The sequence below is a fragment of the Narcine bancroftii genome, chromosome 3 (genome assembly GCF_036971445.1).
Source record: "Narcine bancroftii isolate sNarBan1 chromosome 3, sNarBan1.hap1, whole genome shotgun sequence".
NCBI classification, from domain to species: domain Eukaryota; kingdom Metazoa; phylum Chordata; class Chondrichthyes; order Torpediniformes; family Narcinidae; genus Narcine; species Narcine bancroftii.
In genome coordinates, this window is record NC_091471.1 from 229,683,365 (window position 1) to 229,689,546 (window position 6,182).

The 6,182-nt window shown below is 45.5% G+C and overlaps 1 pseudogene; it reads right to left on the bottom strand.

The window, feature by feature from the left end:
* Positions 1-470: 470 nt before the first annotated feature.
* On the bottom strand, positions 471-4,503 carry LOC138758203 (zinc finger protein 229-like; annotated as a pseudogene).
* Between the last annotated feature and the right edge of the window lie 1,679 nt (positions 4,504-6,182).

Sequence of the window (6,182 nt, forward strand, 5' to 3'; positions counted from 1 at the left end):
AACTTTTGTTAAATTTGAAGAGCTTGGCAAATTATCTCCATGACTTAGTAGAATTATTTTCCTTTCTGGACTATATTTTATTCCTTTTCTCTTTGTTGGTGAAAAGCAGATGATCAATTTTTATTAATAAGTTCACAGGATAAGTTTCCCAGTCCTGTACATTTTTTTTAGATTAGATGGGGCTTTGTATAATGTTTTTTTTTTCTTTTTTGAAGACTTCAGTTTGAGGAAATGAGAATATATTTGTTAATTGGGGTGTAAAGCAATATATTAAATCATATGATGTCACATTGTGATATTTTCCTCTTTTGGATTATTTACTCCTATTCTCATCATGTATTGTTCACCTATAATATGATTCACAAAAAGATTGAAAAAGAAAAGTTCCATATGAAAATTTGCTATTTGAAATGAATAGTCCAGGAACGTTCCAAAGAACGATTAATTCTATAACTCATGGTTAATCTTCCCAATCTTTTTATTAATTTTAAGCATAAAAAAAGAAATGTAATATATTGAATGTGACGTTACAGATTCTAAATCAAATGAATATCCATCATAAACAAACAGGAATTGATTCCCCACGCCTCTATTGTTCAAATAATAAAAACAGTCAAAAGGATATGAACAAACTAATCCTATACTAAATAAAGTAGCCCGACCCCCTAACCTCATAGTAGAAATTAGACGTTGAGATGCCGTAAAAACAATAAAATTCAATAATAAACAAGAAAATGTTCCGTAACATAAATGAGAATAGTTGACTTGAAGGGAATAATAATAACAAACCATATTGTATAAAGCAGATTTAAAATCATGAAACATATTAATAAATAGGTACCACATTCTCTCAAACTTAATATTGGTATCGGTTAGAATCTTCTCTAAATTTAAACAAGCTAAAGTCTGGCACATCCCCTGAACGTACGGAGTCGGAATCGATTCTTTCCACCTAAATAGATCTTCTTGCCAGAAGCATTGTGAATGCAACAACATGGCAATCAGATGATGACAGATGAATATCTTCCATCACCCCGGCCCCCCAAATCATGCAGTACTTGGATTCAGCTGTAATTAAAGTGTAAAAATGTTCTTTTCAATAAGATTCCAATGCCAGTCAAATCCAAAATAAGTGAAGTAATGATGCCACCTGTATATCTCAAGGTTTCAACCACACTGATATTGATGATTTCATTATAGGGAATGACATACGGGAAGCACATATGTCTGAGTTTGAAAGATAGTTTGATAAACTTTCAAAAGCAAACTTTACTGTCAATTTAGCTAAAAGTGTATTTGGCCATGCTACTGTGACTTTTCTTACTTATGTTGATGATCAGGGCAAGTTAATGCCTGTTCAAGGAAAAGTTCAGACAAATTCTGAGTTTCCCATCTTTATGGGTAAGAAAGCATTACGATGTTTTTGGGAATGGTTGGGTTTTACAGAACTTTCTGTAAAAATTACACAGATTGCCTTTCAAGATGTTAAGTTTGCAACATTACTAATAAATTTATATTTGTCCATATTATGTCATGTAAATTGTGAATATTGTTGGTTGCAGTTAACATTTTGCTCTTACAGCTCAAAATGTTCTTTGTTGGTGGGAGGTATTATGTGCTTATATTTTTCAGCTCATTTTCATTTGTGTGGGGCTGCTACTTCATACAACTTCATAACCATGCAGGCTTTGGAGAGTTACAATCAGCTGACACCAGGCTGAAGACAGCATGTTCCTAAATTAAATAGTATGAAGAGAGAGGAATGCAGGTGCAGAGACCATGTGACCAACAGATTAAAAACACAGTACTGAGTTTGCTCAGGGCCATATTGACGAAGCAGGGCTATGGAGCAGGGCTCTTGGAAGTAATACAGTCCTGAAGTTGACGTGTGTGGTTGTAGACAAACTGTCTGATTTCTCCATGTCATAGGGAAATAAGTCATGGCCATTGTATGGATTACAGCACTTGGAGAAGCAGCCTTGGAAGGGATACTGTGCTGAACATGCCCTTGTGTGGTGATAGACAGTGTCTGAGTTCTCCATGTTAGAAGGGAATGAGACGGCTATTCTGTGACCAAAAAGTGATGGTCACTGTGAATGGCTGACCCACAGAAAGGGTCACTTTGAACAGCAGACCCACAAAAGGGTTTGTGGTAGCATCATTCGCTTCATGTCCCCTATGCCAAGGAAGAGGGAGTTTTGGTTTCCACCTGTCTGAAGAGGACATTGTTCTGGAAGCTCCTCAACAAGGATTTTGAGAGTTTAAACACAATTTGTCACCCTGGTCTCTCTCACCTACTTCGTGAACTGCTTTGTTTCCATCTAAATCAGTGGTTTTCAAATTGCCCCCCTAAATTGCAGTCTCAGCATCCTCTACATAATTTTCTTTTCCATTCAATTTAGAATCATCAGAAATATAGATGCACTTCTCTCTGTCCCCTCTTGTTGATCGTTAAAGCCTGCATGATACATCCATCAAAATCCTGCGTGTCTCATCCATCTTAGGCCTGTGAGTCACATCAATTTCAAGCCTAAGTATCAATACTGAATTTCCAAAATAACTTGGGATTGCCTTCCAAGAATTGGGCCTTGATCTGCAGTGGCTTGAAATATTCCACACCATCAGTATATTCACGTATAGTTGGGGATAGGCTTAGATAAATGATTTATCTTTTGAGATGATATATCATTGTTAATTAATAATTTAAAATATTATTTTAAATATAGCAATCACTGGGCTCCTGTCCCACCTGGTATTTGAGTGAGTGATGTTTAAATATTCCACACTCTGCAAACTTTGTGTGAACTCGCTGGTGTTTTCTCAGTTGTTCGACTGTGAACTCCTTCCCGCACTTGGAACAGTCGAACAGCCTCTCCCTATGTGGACTCGCTGGTGGGTCAGCAGGTGGGAGACCTGAGTAAACCCCCTTCCACACTCGGAACAGACGAACGGCCTCTCCCCGGTGTGAACCCGCTGGTGTCTCAGCAGGTGGGAGACCTGGGTAAAACCTTTGCAGCACACAGGGCAAGTGAAGGGCATTTCGCCGGTGTGGACCCGCCAATGCATCTCAAGACTGTACAACCTACTGAAACCTTTCTTGCACTCAGGACAGGTATACGGTTTTTGCCCGGTATGAACCCACTGGTGGGTGAGCAGTTGGGGGTGCGTGGTGAAGCCCTTTCTGCACTTGGAGCAGGTGAACGGCTTTTCCCCGGTGTGGACCCGTTGGTGGTTCCGCAGGTCGGAGGACTGGATGAAGCCTTTTCCACACTCAGGGCAGGTGAATGGCCTCTCCCCAGTGTGGACCCGCTTATGGGTCAACAGTTCAGAAGACTGGGTGAAGCCCTGCCCGCACTCGGAACAGGTGAACGGCCTCTCTCCTGTATGGATCCGCTGGTGAGCCCGCAAGTGAGAGGACTGGATGAAGCCCTTCCCGCACTCAGAGCAGGTGAACGGCCTCTCCCTGGTGTGGACCCGCTGGTGGGCCCGCAGGTTGGCGGAATGGGTGAAGCCCTTCCCACACTCGGAACAGGTGAAGGGCCTCTCCCTTGTGTGGACCCGCTTATGGATCCGCAGTTCAGATGACTGGATGAAGCCCTTCCCGCACTCGGAACAGGTGAACGGCCTCTCTCCTGTATGGATCCGCTGGTGAACCCGCAAGTGAGAGGACTGGATGAAGCCCTTCCCGCACTCAGAGCAGGTGTACGGCCTCTCCCTGGTGTGGACCCGCTGGTGGGCCCGCAGGTTGGCGGAATGGGTGAAGCCCTTCCCACACTCGGAACAGGTGAATGGCCTCTCCCCAGTGTGGACCCGCTTATGGATCCACAGATCAGATGACTGGATGAAGCCCTTCCCGCACTCGGAACAGGTGAACGGCCTCTCTCCTGTATGGATCCGCTGGTGAGCCCGCAAGTGAGAGGACTGGATGAAGCCCTTCCCGCACTCAGAGCAGGTGAACGGCCTCTCCCTGGTGTGGACCCGCTGGTGGGCCCGCAGGTTGGCGGAATGGGTGAAGCCCTTCCCACACTCGGAACAGGTGAAGGGCCTCTCCCCTGTGTGGATCCGCTGGTGGGTCGTTAACTCGCTCGACGTTTTAAAGTTCTTCCCACAGTCGCAGCACGCAAACCGGTTCATTGCTGTGGGGACCAGGGGATAGATTAATGCAGTCCTGCCCTGGGGCATACAGTGCCTGCTCAGCCCGATGGAGGGTCCGGGAGAGCTGGGCGCGGGTGAAATCGATATCGAGGCTGGGTATCAGCTCAGACTCGGGGAGAACCGACCTCAAGCTGGACGTTAAGCCCCGGTACCACGGGACCCCTCCATTCCGGGATCCTGTACTGCGTTCTGCTCCTGACGCTGAACCGCTTTCACTCCTCGCAAGCGCCTCCCCGCGTTTCTGGCGCTCCACCGGGTTCAAAGAACCATGAGCGAGAGAGTTGGCTGCGGGACAGCGACGAGGAAGCAAAGCGCTCTTCCGCCTCCTAGCTCCGCAGAATAATAGACATTATGCGGCGGCCATTGGTGGCGCGCGTTCCGGATAGACCTAGCCAATAGGAGCGCTGAGGAGGCGGGAGCAGGCACCCGCTTGCGTTCTCCTACAATTTTTCCTTCCTGGTTGAGGCGGAAACGCTGCAGGATTGTAACCGGAGTTTCAGTTCCGAGGGCGGTACTGGCGGTGTTTTTCGCATCTGGATTGGTCTTGGTGCAAAGGTTGGGGTTTGCATTCAATGTGAGACGGAGCAGACGGGGGGCCACTGGAAGTACCACGGCTAAAAAAAAATTAATTCCCGCTAACAATTACCACCCACATGCACAAAAACAACACCCACCCCTTCCCTATCCCCACCCAACAAAACTGCGAAGTCTCCAAATATATCCTGACACCCAAACATTGCATTTACCAAATACCCTCCCCTCCCTGTCTCTGTAACCCACTCCGGTCCCCGACACCCTTCCCTGTCTCTGCAAACCCCTCTTGTACCCTACCCTCCTCCCTGTCACTGTAAATCACTCTGGTCCCCTACTCTCCATTCTGTTATTATTCCCTCCCGTCCCCTGCACCCCTCCCTGTCTCTTCAACACCACCTCCACCCCAGGACACATACACCCTGCCGTGAACTGTAATCCACTGTCTGTGTGTAGAGTGTAGAGGCCAAGCCCTCCTCTCGACTCCATCCCCGTCGCTCCCGATATAAGCCCTGTTTACCTGCCTTATCTCAGATTTATTGGCTGTTTGTTGTAAACCAATAAAACATATTTGTGCTCCTCGCAAGTCTCCAAGAACTATCGATCACATTACAATTTTATTGGCATACTTTTGAAGCCTGGCGTGCTCCATGTTGATCCTCCGTTCCCAGAGGCCCTGGAGGAATTTGTCTACTGGTTGAAGTGCTTCAGTCCTGTCACATTTGTGGCCCGAAATGTGAAGTTAATAAAACATTAAACACAAGTTTTATCAGGTAAACTTCTCAGGGTCTTTATTTTCCAGTTTCCGTTGTTCTCCTGCTTGTGCTCTTATCTCTCTCTCCTACCACGTGACTTCCGGTACATCTCATACATATTCATTATCATGACATCCCTCCTTTAATCAGAAATAAACTTTACCTTCACTTACCAATATCCCTCGGAAACATACAAACATCGTAACTAATGGTAATACTATAACTCAACTACATAAAATTTACTTCCTACAGCACTCATACATGCACTTTATGATATAAGATTAAATACTGTCCCAAAGTTTTTATTAAAACTATGGCACAAAGTCTTCGTATCGTTTGGGCACTTACTGGTTTCGTTTCGGCCTGCCTGCGATATTGTCGTCGCTTCTCGGTTGTTCACTCTCAGCGTCGGAAATACTGCTCGCCACGGCTTCGAGTGTTTCTGGCGCTCTAGTCACTTCATCAGGAGTGCTGGTAACTGCCTCTGGAACATTATCAGGTCTCTCAGTTTCAGCATCTCGTATTGGCCTTTCAACCTCTTCACTCGATGTATCTCTGGACTGGTACCTTTTTACACCTGATACATTTCTCTTATACAGGACACCAGTCGGAGACTTGACTGTCACCATACTGCCACTTCTGGATACGACAGTATAGGGTTGATGGTAATAAGGTGTGTCAAGCTTACCACCAGTTTCATGCCTCACTAGAACATTATCTCCTGGCATGATGTCTGAGTAC